This window comes from Pinus tabuliformis, chromosome 9 (genome assembly GCF_031772625.1).
Source record: "Pinus tabuliformis cultivar Carrire ecotype Pingquan chromosome 9, CPIR1, whole genome shotgun sequence".
NCBI classification, from domain to species: domain Eukaryota; kingdom Viridiplantae; phylum Streptophyta; class Pinopsida; order Pinales; family Pinaceae; genus Pinus; species Pinus tabuliformis.
The window spans coordinates 1,259,675,685-1,259,689,119 of record NC_142307.1 but is presented as its reverse complement, the minus strand read 5'-3'; positions in this window follow the sequence as shown (position 1 = coordinate 1,259,689,119).

Sequence of the window (13,435 nt, the reverse complement as noted above, 5' to 3'; positions counted from 1 at the left end):
CCAATTCTAAGCCAATCATAAGCCTTTGAATTCAAAATTGTTATACAAACCACATCCTGCACCAAATTTTACACTTTGCTACCTAGAGAGATCATAAATTGTGCCTAATTGAAGAATAGTTATTACATGTCTGAGAGGAGATGGGAAGAATTGGTTAGGATATTTACAAAAAAAGGGCTAGATTGTATCATGGAGTCACAAGCAAGAAAGACCGCAAGGGCGAATGTATCCATGTCCCCAACACGCTTAAGGTCACCAAGAAAGGTGCTTGTATGACCATAAGCATAGGCACAACCACAATCACAACCGTAGAAGACGAAGGAGAAAAGACTAGCTGAGGTCTCTACAGCAAAATTAAGAACATCACTATGGAAGAAGATGCAGAAGGAAGTGTAGGTGGAGAATGCAGAGGATAAAGTAAAAATTACCATGCAGAAAGGAAAGAAACTAATGCAGTAGTAGGGACCTCAGCAGATCCACGACAGTGAGGAAGAAGTTAAGTAGAAGGAGACGAAGGATGTGGAGATTCCCTATGTGCTCCCAGCGTACATGCCTCTGAGAAAGCCTAGTGAAAAGTTGGTTAAGGAGCTAGAGGAAGGGAAATTTGCTACCTATACGCCACTATTGCCAAAAGAGGTGCATTTTAAAGGAGAAGTGTTGGGGAATATTCCCCAGTGCAAAATGGAAGACTAGGTTTTCAATGATAGAAGCAAATACCTGTAGTTTGAGCCTAGTAGGTACTTGAAGAAAGTCTACTACCAAGCTAATGGAGTTCCAATATTGGAACTGCAACAATGGGTTGCGGGAGTGCAGAGGGTAGGGCTTTTGAACATGCTGATTATGCCACACTTTGGTTGAAGCCTGTTGAGTAGAATCTGTGTGCGACATCTCCTTGTACTGGTACATGATGATTGTATTTGGCTAGGGATGAGGATCTCGATTGATGAGATGCTCATCCGGAGAATAACAACGCTTCCATATTAAGGAAAGGACCCCACATATGAATTAGTGGGTAAACAAAAAGACAAGGAGATGGCCCAGATGATGAAGGAAAAGTTTGGATTAGTGAAGAAATCCTGCATATATGAGATAAAAACTATCAAGGATCAGGGTGTGTGCTTCGCCACACATATCCTAGTGGGGAAGATCATGAGGAAGTGCAGGGCCAATGAGGTGCCTGCAATAGTAGTGTCATTGGCTGAGAAGTGCAGCGTAAGGGTCTAGTTCAACTGGGCTACCTATCTATGTAGGGAGTTTTTGAGGATTGTAGAGAAGCACATGAAGAAGGCAAGACCTTTCACTATGGCTCGATGTTAATTCTTAATGCACTTGTTGCATGGAAGGAGCCAAAAGATTCTCAATTTCCAACTATTGAGGTAGATGTATGCAAAGCAACAAGGTATGCTTCGATGTGATTTAAGAATAAGATGACATGCACAACAGAGAAAAATATCTTCTTTGTAGTCATGTCAGTGGATCTGCATATGGTGGTGACTCAGCATCCCAGATTGATACCGAGCTTGTATAAACAATATTGCCATATTACGTATTTCAAGGCAGACTTTCACAGTGCATGTGTGAAAGCTATGAAGGACCCAATGGAGACATGATATCCATTTCCATACCTAGTAAACGAAGATGATCTCCTCACGGTAGTGCATGATTGGCCAGAGGAGTAGATGAATCAACCCAGTGGAGCAGTTGGCATAGAGAAGGGTACTTTGCAGGGTGTGGGTATGAATAGAAAAGATGTCAATGAAGAGACAGACAAAACAAGGCGATGACAGGAACACCAAGAACACCTCAACAATGTTGAGGCATCAAAAGATTTGCCATTTGTGGTGAAAAATCAGCCAAGAAAGAAGCAAAAGGTAGACAAGAGTAAGGGAGCAGTGCCACTGGTCCTCATTGATGGGGACATCGATAAAATAGCAGAAATGATCCAAGAAATTAACACAGAAACTTAGGACAAGATTGATGATCGATTCAAAGTGATCTTCGCTGAGGTGCAACAGGGCATCACAAAGCTTAAGGCATTTCCACAAGCAGTGGGGCAACTAGAGCAAGTAATCCAACCCTTGCAGCTATAACGAAGACTATAAATAAACTACAGAGTTAGGATGTTACATGTGGTACTAAAGCTTGAAGCAGCAATAGAGAAAGAGTGAGCCAAAGCATGGCACAGTGTCCATATGAATGTCACTACGCTACCCCTCCATATGTTGCATAAATTTCACCAAGGTATCACCGCAAAATTGTAGGAACGAGAGCAACATATGTTGTTGTTAAAATTAAAGGCAGAGTCAAAAAAAACATTGATGAAGAAGGAACTAGATAAATTGGTCAACGATAGGGAGGAATCAAGGAAACAATGAGAACAATTGGAGAAAGCCATTGCTAAGACTTGCATCATAGTTCTGCACGTGTAGGTCTGTGAGGATGAACCACCAACAAAAAATGTCACAAATCTCACCTTCACGATCAAGGGCTCAAAGGATACTATGGCTAAGTTAAAATTTGAATAGGAGGTGCAGATATCAGAGCTGTGAATAAGGTTATAGCCAGTGACGCCACTAGAGGTTCAAGAATAGAGACAAAGGGACCTCAGTGCAGCATTGAAAGGCATATCTGATACAGTGGCAGATTGTGGAAAGTTTCTCGACGACACGATGAATATTTGGACCTCACTACAGGAGGATCCAAACGTCCTAAAGATTGAGGAGGAACTCCAAGACAAGTAGAAGTGGCGCAATGAGATATTGGTTTTTATGAAGACATTAACAGTCTTGCAAAGGCTTGCCAACATTACTTAAGGAAAGAACCTCCAGGCACAAATAGATGATCTTCAGAGGAAAGCACAGATATTGCAGGAGGGGACTCAGTCGTGGCAGGAGGAAGCCATGTAACTTTCGTAGGAAATGGACGAGAGGATGAAGGAATTGAAGATAAGGGAAGCAAAAACACTACAAAATAATGTTGGCCCTACTGCAAAATCTTTGCTAAAGGAGGCACACCAGGAAGAAAAATTAATGGAAGAAATGGTCCAGCAGCACAACGCAATGTACAGTAGGATCGCAACAAAGATCAAGGGTGCCGAAACTAAGTGACTCGGGATGAGTCACAAGTGTGTGTTGGGAGCTTGTTGGGCATGTCCCAACTTGGTCCAAGTTTTGGGTAAAAGACCCCATAGAAGAAGGAGAAGAATGAGCAGAGCTGGCGAAGATATATTCATCGCACAATCTTTTAGGTCTTTGGGGATGGGACAAAGCCCTTATTTTTTAACGGGTATTGGGTATTAGACCTTGTTTTGTGGATCCATGGTATGTGAACCATGGTTTTTGTAAATTTGAAATGTATATAAAGAGATGTAATACTTTGTAATCGAATCATGTCATCATAAGTGAATTGAATCTCTGTATTCACATCTGTAGTTTGCAATTTTGGGGAAGGTGTTATCACTTAGAACTAAAAAAAAATTGATGCATATAATTTTCTATCCTAGCCATATGACAAAGGTCTGTGTTAGTTTACTTTAGTTTTAATTTTCTTCCCTTAGGATTTGGAGTTTTAAAGAGTTTTTAACTCAAGTCATTCTCAACTCCCATTGGTTCCCCCTACCCATCATTGTTTTGTAGCCACCTCTGTGTCTTATGTGAGCCACCGTGTCTTTTAATAATTTCGCAGCACAATTCCAATTCGCCAGTTTCGCAGCGCAATCATGATTAAGCAGTTTCGCAGCGCATCATGATTAAGCAGTTTCGCAGCGCATCATTAAAATTTAAAACTAACAGCGCTGCGAAATCATGGATTCGTACTCCTACAGCGAATCTTTCCCGAAATGTCAAGCCCGTTAGGTGAGTCATCAGCCATGTCTTCTCATGTCAGTTCATATATCTCTCCTATCATGTTTTAACGCTCATTGCCACTATCACCACCACTAGATCTGTTGATACACATGTATTATCATTCCCAAGAAATTTCACCGTGCATAAGCCTTAATGATGGCCGTAAGTCTTGCATGAATGACAAATCTGCAAGATTATGTCTTGAAAGGTTTTAAGCAGAAAGATTCAAAATTCAAGCGAGGCTGATAATCAAGCGAGGCTGAATTCAAAAAGAAGATGAATCACAATTCCAACCGGAGTTGGTAGTCTTTGTGTGCGAAGATTTGGAAGAATCCATGGAGAAAAAAGAGCACAGATCCGGTAAACCTCTAAGGACTGAACCCGAGGGCCTGGATATAACGCTGAGAGATGAAGGGGTGAAGAAAGCATTTAAAAATGCCGGGTGCTGGAACTTTTGCAAAAAGTTACAAGGAGGGCATGCGCAGGTAACTAAAGAATTTGCACTAAACTTCACTGGTTTAAATTCAAAGGTAGCCATGTTAGAAGTGTAGGTTTCTCCAGAAGCAATATCTGCTGTGACAGAGATCCCAAGAGGACAAGAGGAATGGTTTAAAAATTTCAAATTTGACATGAATCCATGTAAGGAGTTTTTAAAGGATGCATATGTAAATGAAGATTTGAGTAGGGGAGTGCCCAGGAATTATGTCAAAGAACATTATGCTCTCTTACTCACCTGCATACAGAAATATTTGACTTGTGAAGGAAGGTATAACAAGGTTTATTCTTACCATTTCAAACTACTTTTGCATTTCACCGGTCTGATCAAGCTGCTGGTTTTAGACGGCCTCCAAAAGATAGACAGAGACTGGAATTCTTTTATTTTTATGGCTGGATTCCAAAGAAAGACTGGCCTCACTCCTCAACCGGCTAGAGATTTCACAATAGCTGAGCTCCAAAAAGAGGCAAGAGCCAAAAGGGTTCCAAAGTCACAGCTAAGAAAACCAGTGAAGCCTCTCATCATCCAAGATCAACCTCAGCGAATAACCAAGGAAAAGGCTCAGGCTAAAAATAATGTACCCGTAACAAGCACATCTGAGGCATTCTCAAGGGTAAGAACAAGAAGTCAAATAATGAAGGAAAAAGGTAAAGCTATAGCAGTTGAAGAAAGTCCAGTGTCCAAAGCAAATTTGAATGATTTATTACAGGCCATTGAATTCAAGCAGTCTCTACCAGTCCAAATTGAATTGATGCAGTCAGAGTAAGAAGGTACCAAGAAATCCAAGGCTTCAAAAAGGCTTAAATTTGATAAGCCAGCTGAAGAATTCATTTTTAAACCTAGAAGACCTATGACAAGGAGATTCCAGCAAGTACAGGAAGCACTGCCGAGAACAGAGGAAACAGGGGAAGGAACACAAAAAGACACAGGCAGAACCTTCATTACAGTTAAAGAAGATAATATAGCAGCCATACAAAGACAATTGGAATCAGCTAAGTATGAAATTGCTAAATTGAGGAAAGCCGCTAGGAAGCATGCAGCCATACATGCAAAATATTATAAAACCCTATGGAAAGGGAATGCTGCTGTAGAAGCTCAGCTGAATTCAGTGGTTGATGGCCATGCACAATTTCACACCTGGACAGTACCAACAATCAAAGAAGCTAAGTATATCAGAAGGATTAATATGCAACTGAGAGCTGGGAATAGAGCTATGAGGAAACAAATTGAAGATTTGAAGACACAACTAAGTCGGCTGCCTGCTAAATGAGTTTTTCACTTCAAGTAAGGTTTTGTTTCAAATTTTTGACAAATTTGCTTAATCTTATTTCTCTGAGGAAATATAATCCCTGTTCAACATGTGGAAAGTCGAAGGGAGTTTTTTGGCAATCAAATACTCAGTTGATAAAGATCTCGGGTCAAAGGCAAATTGTTTCAAATAACTCAGCAGTTTCGTAGCGCGCTACGAAACTGCTGAAGATATTGTTTTTAACGCAAATCAAGTAGTTTGAATTATAAGAGGGAATTTTGAAAGGGAAATGTCTAAAGGGTGTGCAAGACATCAGCTGGAGCGAACAATAGTCAATCAGGTCAAGACAGATGGATGTTTAAAAGGGTTGAATATTCAAATCCAATTTTGAATTTTTGTCATAAAGCCCCTTTATCACAGTTCAAAATATATCAAACGATTTGCCTGCAAGGAATTTTTGCTTGTACACATGTTCATCAAAAAAGCTTACAACGCATCAAGGACGTGGCAGTCTTCCACATCTTGAGTAATTAAAGACTAAAGAACATGCTTCTGTGCATTCGAAGATTTTGGAAAAAACTGAAGCCGAGAAGCAAGGGTAACCTCCTAATATTTCTGAGCAGTTAAAAAGTTTCAACATCAAGGTCAACATGGGGCATTGAATACCCATCTCAGCCATCTCAGCCAAACTGAAAGAGGACCAGGTGTCAAAGAACGAGGAGAAGCCATCATGCATAGAATATGGAGTTAGAGTCATAGTAGATTTAGAACTCTAAAAAAACTCCAGTCAGCACTTTATTGTATTTATTAGTTAGTTAAATAGTTGATAGGTGTCATTAGAGGTAGTTATCGAATTCCCCTCATGCTGGAGGAGGAATCTCGATTAGTTAGAATAAGAATTCTATATATAGCTGAAACAACAATGTAATGAGGGTTGGAAAACTTTATGACAGAGCATTGTATTTGGCTTATGTAAAGACAGAGTTTCAGTAATATAATTTGGCTTTACTTCTCAGGATTCATGAAGGATTTATATGTTCAGAATGTGTGATCTTGTCCTTTCCTAAATTTTTACAGTTGTATAAATGTATAATCACTCAGAATTCACTGATTGTGTTCTGATTTCCTGTATGCATTTATAAACTGTGGTTTCATATGAGTTATGTTCTGAATATTCAAATGCTGAATGCCCTGACTTCTATGTAAAGTCAAGATCCTTGTTTATTGAGGTGTTGTTGACTCCATAGGCCCAATGGAAACTTGTTTAATGTTTTTCCAGCATCTATATTCATAATAGTTATTTCACAAAGAGTTAGCCATCTTATCTTGATCAAAATCATTAACCCATCTAGAGAGAGCCCTCTCAGGTTGAGGAGGCTAAGCCTCAGCCTAAAGTAGGTTTGAAATAGTTACTTAGAGTCAACCTGACCAGCAGCCTATCAGGGTCTGATTTTGAGATAACAGAAGGCTTCGCAGCTAAGTGCGCGGAGGCCTGGAAGATTCTGTAACTGAGTGTGCATACCACCTGAAGCTAGGTGTACAATTCAAATACGTATATGTACTAAAGATTTATATTAATATAGAAGAAGTTTTGGTGAAGAAATGTATATCTTTCGGTGTTCAATCTTTATTATTGTCAGTATCGTTATGTATGCTTTTCATTGAATTATGCAAAGAACTATAAGATATATTGTTTTTTGTTAGAGTTTATGTATTTAATGTAATTCTATTAAATTAATCATTTTGCATGAAGTTATTATGCACATGAAGTTATAATATCAATATAGAGTATAAGTAAATACATGGTGCCACTGTGTGGATATCCCTTCGGTTGCAGAAGCTTGGTTCTATAGCCTCCCATAACTACTTTAGGTGAGACTGTGATCTACTTACAGGTCATTGCCGAAAGGGAAGTAGTTGAGGGTTTTGTTGGTACACATCACACTCTAAGCCTGGTTCAAGCCCCCTCAAACCAACAGCTATGAGGGAAATGTTACATGATTAGGGCCTACCGTTGCACTTGTGGGATGAAGCGTGCAACACAATTGTATATGTACAGAACAGGAGTCCTCATTGGATTCTCAGGATGAGTACTCCAAAAGAATATTTTTCAGGTAAGAAATCAGATGTGGCACACTTCAAGATCTTTGGTTCATCAATTTACTGTCATGTTACCAAGGATGCAAGGAAAATGTTAGGACCAATAGCTGAGTTGGACATATTTTTGGGGTACACTGATACACCTCACAACTATTGGGTGTACCTACCATCTCATAGGATGACAGTGGTTCGTATAGATGTGAAATTCGATGAAGAGAAGGTCATGAGATATTCCCTTGAGAGGGAGCTTCAGTTGCATGCAGATGAGGATATTTTAGCTCGAAATGAAGAACCTCAGGATGTTGTGGAGCAGACACAAGCAGAGGTGTTGGCTTAAGGGGGCCTAACCTAGGTTCAGAGTTTCCACGCCAACCAACAAAACCCTAATTGTTGGCCCTTTAGGAAACAACCTACATAGCGCAGGTTGCAGTCTCACTCGAAGCAGTATTGGGGGATGCTAGAACCAGTTTTATGCATCCAGAGACCGTATGATAAGTGATCCTAAGCCCTTGTAGCTCATATTTTCCTTCACATAGATTTGTATCCTTCTTTGGTATGCTACTACAATTCTAATAAAATGGCTTCTAGACCTTTGCGAAGGTATGCGATCAGACTTTATAGACTTAAAAGAAGCAGTCTGTCCACTTTCGTGCACTAAATCGTAACCCTAGATTTGCCTTCGTGTAGATCTATCTAATTCAAAAGAAATCATAACAGATTTAACCTTTATCTTCGTGAAAATAGATTATTACTTAGTTCATGCATAGACATTAAGAATTTAATATATTCACACAACAATTACACTTCATTTCATAGAAAAAAGATCATTAAGCCATAATGCATAACTTGAACAGGAATAAGAATAATACACAAAGGCAAGATATTTGTCCCAAAATTAATGTTTATTATATTCAACGTTCAACTTTACAGACTCTTCCACCCTACACACTTAACTGCAAGGGCCCGTGCACTCAGTTGCGAACTTTCCAAGGTCTCTGCGCACTCAGCTGTAGGAGCCTTCACCTTTCACCTAAGTACAGGAAATAGAGCTTTCCTACCTTAGCACTTGCCAAAAATGATCATCTTCTATTCCAGTTCATTGATCAATCAATTCTTAGACTCACTATGACTCAACTATATATAGCTTTTCCAATACAATACCATGGTTTGCAGACCATGGGTGAGTCTCAAAACCATCCTATCACTTACCCATACAAGGGGCTAATGCCCCTTCTACTCTTACTTAAATTCATGCTCTGCTTCCACATTTCGCAGAGACTTTACATTCTTTACCAAATCTATTACAAAAATTGGTTAAACTAACCCAAAATTGACGCTGTGGACCTTATCCCAATAGGCCTCCAACACAAATATGGTGACTCGCCCTCCAGTCACTTGGATGGTGCCTCAATATTGTTGTGAAGGTCACTAAACTCGATCTGCAATGTTGCTACAGCAACAGAACTTTGTATTGCGGCTTGTTTCACTTCCTCTACTAGTTTTTCTGTCATCGGGCCTTCTACTACTAGGCACATCATTCTCTGTGTCTACTGCAGTGTCTTTAACTTTTCCTGAAGTGAAAGAGTAAGCTGACATACTTCCTTTGTCCATGGTTGTATTTTGGCCTTGAGAAGGGCCTCTTTCCTTTGTAGCCCTTCAATCTATGATTGCATCAACTTGCCTTCCTCCAAACATGCAAGGCATTGGACTATCGCCAAAATGTGCACAGTCACTCAGACTTCATCAAACTTGTGATGTGTCTCCCGAATATTTTTGTTAAGCTTTTGTAGGTTTGGGTTCTCCTGCAGATTTTTCCATACTGCCATGGCTTGTTCGAAGATCAATTGGTAGCTTGTGACTTCTGTATCTATAGTGCCCATGTTTTCCCTGATAGGTGCTCTTCGTTTCTCCCAGACCTCTGGCGGAGTGGTTGGCTTCAACTTCAGTTGTAGCTTTGAGATCTTCATCTAGAAATCAAACGTGAGTTTTACAATCTCATCCTTGGATACACGAACCACAACAACCAATTTCTTTATTTTTATTGTAGCTGCGGCATCCTCTGAAATGTTTAATTCTGGAACTATCTTGCATGCCTTCATTATTGTCATTTCCAGGATCGAACTACGTGCTTGCATCTCCTCCTTTTCTTTTAGAGCTTGAGCCTTCTCTGCGAACATCTTCTCATTGTTTACTTTGAATTCACTTATCACTACAAGCGTGCGTTGCTCTCTGATCCTAAGCTCGTCTGAGACCCCCTGATGCAGCGCATGGAGAGTCTAAAGTGGCAGCATGGCTAAGTTCACCCAAATGTCTTTGACTGTACTCAACACAGTGTGGTCTTCCTCTGATTCCACGTGGACTAATCCTTCTAGTATGGGTATGACTCTGAGGTCCAGAGTCCATTCCATCTCTACTACTTTCTCACTCCCTTGTGCTAGCATCACTTGCACCTCCCTCGCTTGCTCAACGCTCACTTGAATTCAGCCTATTTGGATCTACAGCTCACGCAAATCCTTCTCGACACTCCCTAGTGTCTGCATATACTGTTGTTCAAATTGTTGCCACAACTCTGTTGTGGTGTCTCTTACCTTGTCTCCAATCTCATCTAGATCGCCTTCTATGAGGATCATCGGGTCAATGCGTGCATTTTTATTCGATTTGTGCTTCTTTCTTGGTCTCACAGTTGTATCCTTACCGTGCTTCCTCAATGTGAAGGGAGTGCTCTGCTCCTCTCCACCATCTCCACCCTATCCTGATAGTTCTTGCTCCTCAGAATGCTGGGAAGCTGATGCTTTGACTTCCTCTGTGCTGGTGTACCCTGCCTCGGCATGCTCTTTCACAACACACTCTTTTTCCACAGCTTCCTCAGCAATAGCTTCTTTCTTTTTATGCTCAGCCAATGCTCGCACTGCTTTCTGAGCTACCTCTTTCCACTTTTGCACAGCTGTTGTCTACGCAGTAGAGATTTCTCCACCTTTGATGGTACCTACATCTAGGTCCGTGGGTTCACGCCACTCTGCTGGCCAACACCCCACAACTTCCTCCACATCGATCTCTAAGACTAAGTATGGCAACTTGTGCCATATATGTTGTTGGCTTGGGGGGTCCTGACCCAGGTTCACAGTTATCTATGCCAACCAACTAAACCCTACACTACTGGCCCTTTTAGTAACAACCCACGTAGCGCAGGTTGCAGTCTCACCCGAAGCAGTATGGGAGGATGCAAGAACCAAGTTTCTACATCCAGAGACTAGTGTGATGTCTTTTAGTGCCTTAGATCTGCCTTCGCACAGATCGATAAACTCTCGGGGCACGTTGCTGCAACTTTATTAAAACAACCTTCAAACCTTAATGAAGGTCTACAACTAGTCCTTGCGGACCTTTAACAGTCAATTTTCCTACTTACGCGCATCAGAGATCAGTCCTAAATTAGTGTTCGCTTAGATTTACTTAAGTCATTAGTAAACATAAGAGAAATCACCAAGGTCTTTGCGAAAGTATTTAAACATACATTGCGTACATTATTAAGACTTATTCAAGAAGATCGTGTAACATTCAATCAATATCTCATAAAACAAGTCATTCGTCAGCAGCTTATAACATTAACAGAGATAAACAGAAATACTCAAGAATTCTTTGGGAAAATGTCTTTATTTATCTTCAATTCAAGATTACAGAGTCAAACTTCCCTGCACACATAGCTGCAGGGGTTCGCACACTCAGCTCCAGACTCTACCTAGGCCTCTGCGCACTCAGCTGCAAAGCCTTTCTTCTGTTAAGCCTTCCTGAGCCTTTCACTCTTCTTTCTTACCCTCTTCTACTTTACTATCTTAGACTCTCTAAGACATGCCTATTTATAGTCTTTTTCATACAATGCCATGGTCCACATACCATGGGTGAATCTCAAAGCTGACTTGAAACTTATCCAAAACAAGGGGCTACACCCCTTTGACTCCTATTCACCTATGTGCTCTGAATCCACAAATTGTGGAGACTTTACGTTATTTACAAAGTTGTACCAAAAATTTGGGTTATCTTAATCCCAAACTAACCCAAGGGACCCCATCCCAATAGGCCCCCAACACAAATATCGTCACTCGCCCTCTAGTCATTCTGCTGGCATCGTAACCTTCCTGCAAAGAGCCCCCGGCTCCACCTAGATTACTACAACTTCAACAACGCTCTGTGCGCTGCCTGTTGAACCTCCTCGATCAATTTTTTAGTGGTTGGGCCTTCTACATCCAGCCTCATCGTTTCTTGTATATGTTGTAGTCCCTTCAGCTTACCCTGAATGGAAGTCATTACCTGATAAGCCTCCTCCAACCAAGGCTGCAACTAGGCCTTTAACAAGGCCTCCTTCTTTTTCGCTTCCTCTCCCTGTGCCAGTAGATGTTTTCCTTCCTGTAACTCCCAGACCTCTGGTGGAGTGGTTGGCTTCAACTTCAACTATAGCTCTGAGATCTTCATCTAGAAATTGAACATGAGTTTTATGATCTCATCCTTGGATATGCGGACCGCAACAACCAATTTCTTGATTTTTGTTGTAGTTGCGGCATCCTCTGAAATGTTTAATTCTGGAACTATCTTACATGCCTTCGTTATTGTTATTTCCAGGATCGGACTACGTGCTTGCATCTCCTCCTTTTCTTTTAGAGCTTGAGCCTTCTCTGCGAACATCTGCTCATTGTTTACTTTGAATTCACTTATCACTACAAGCGCGCATTTCTCTCTGATCCTAAGCTCATTGAAGACCCCCTAATGCAGCGCATGGAGAGTTTGAAGCGACAACGCGACTAAGTTCACCCCAATGTCTTTGACTGTACTCAACACAGTGTGGTCTTCCTCTGATTCCACACGGACAGATCCTTCTAGTAAGGGTATGACTCTGAGGTCTAGAGTCCATTCCATCTCTACTACTTTCTTGCTCCCTTGTGCCAACCTCACTTGCTTGCTCAACGCTCACTTGAATTCAGCCTATTTTGATCTACAGCTCACGCAGATCCTTCTGGACACTCCCTAGTGCCTGCATATACTGTTGTTCAAATTTTTGCCACAACTCCGTTGTGGTGTCTCTTACCTTGTCTCCAATCTCATCTAGATCCCCTTCTGTGAGGATCATTGGGTCAATGCATGCACGTTTATCAGATTTGTGCTTCTTTCTTGGTCTCACAGTTGTATCCTTACCGCGCTTCCTCAATGTGAAGGGAGTGCTCTACTCCTCTCCACCATCTCCGCCCTATCCTGACAATTCTTGCTCCTCAGAATGTTGGGAAGCCAATGCTTCGTCGTCCTTTGTGCTAGTGTGCCCTGCCTCGGCATGCTCTTTTACAACACGCTCTTTTTCCACAGCTTCCTCAGCAACAGCTTCTTTCTTTTTATGATCAGCCAATGCTCACGCTGCTTTCTAAGCTGCCTCTTTCCACTTTTGCACAGTTGTCATCTACGCAGTAGAGATTTCTCCACCTTTGCTAGTACCTACATCTAGGTTCGTGGGTTCGCGCCTCTCTGCTGGCCAACACCCCACAACTTCCTTCACATCAATCTCTGAGACTAAGTATGGCAACTTGTGCCATATATGTTGTTGGCTTAGGGGATCCTGACCCAGGTTCACGGTTAGCTACGCCAACCAACTAAACCCTACACTACTAGCCCTTTTAGTAACAACCCACGTAGCGCAGGCTGCAGTCTCACCCGAAGCATTATGGGGGGATGCAAGAACCAAGTTTCTACATCCAGAGACTAGTG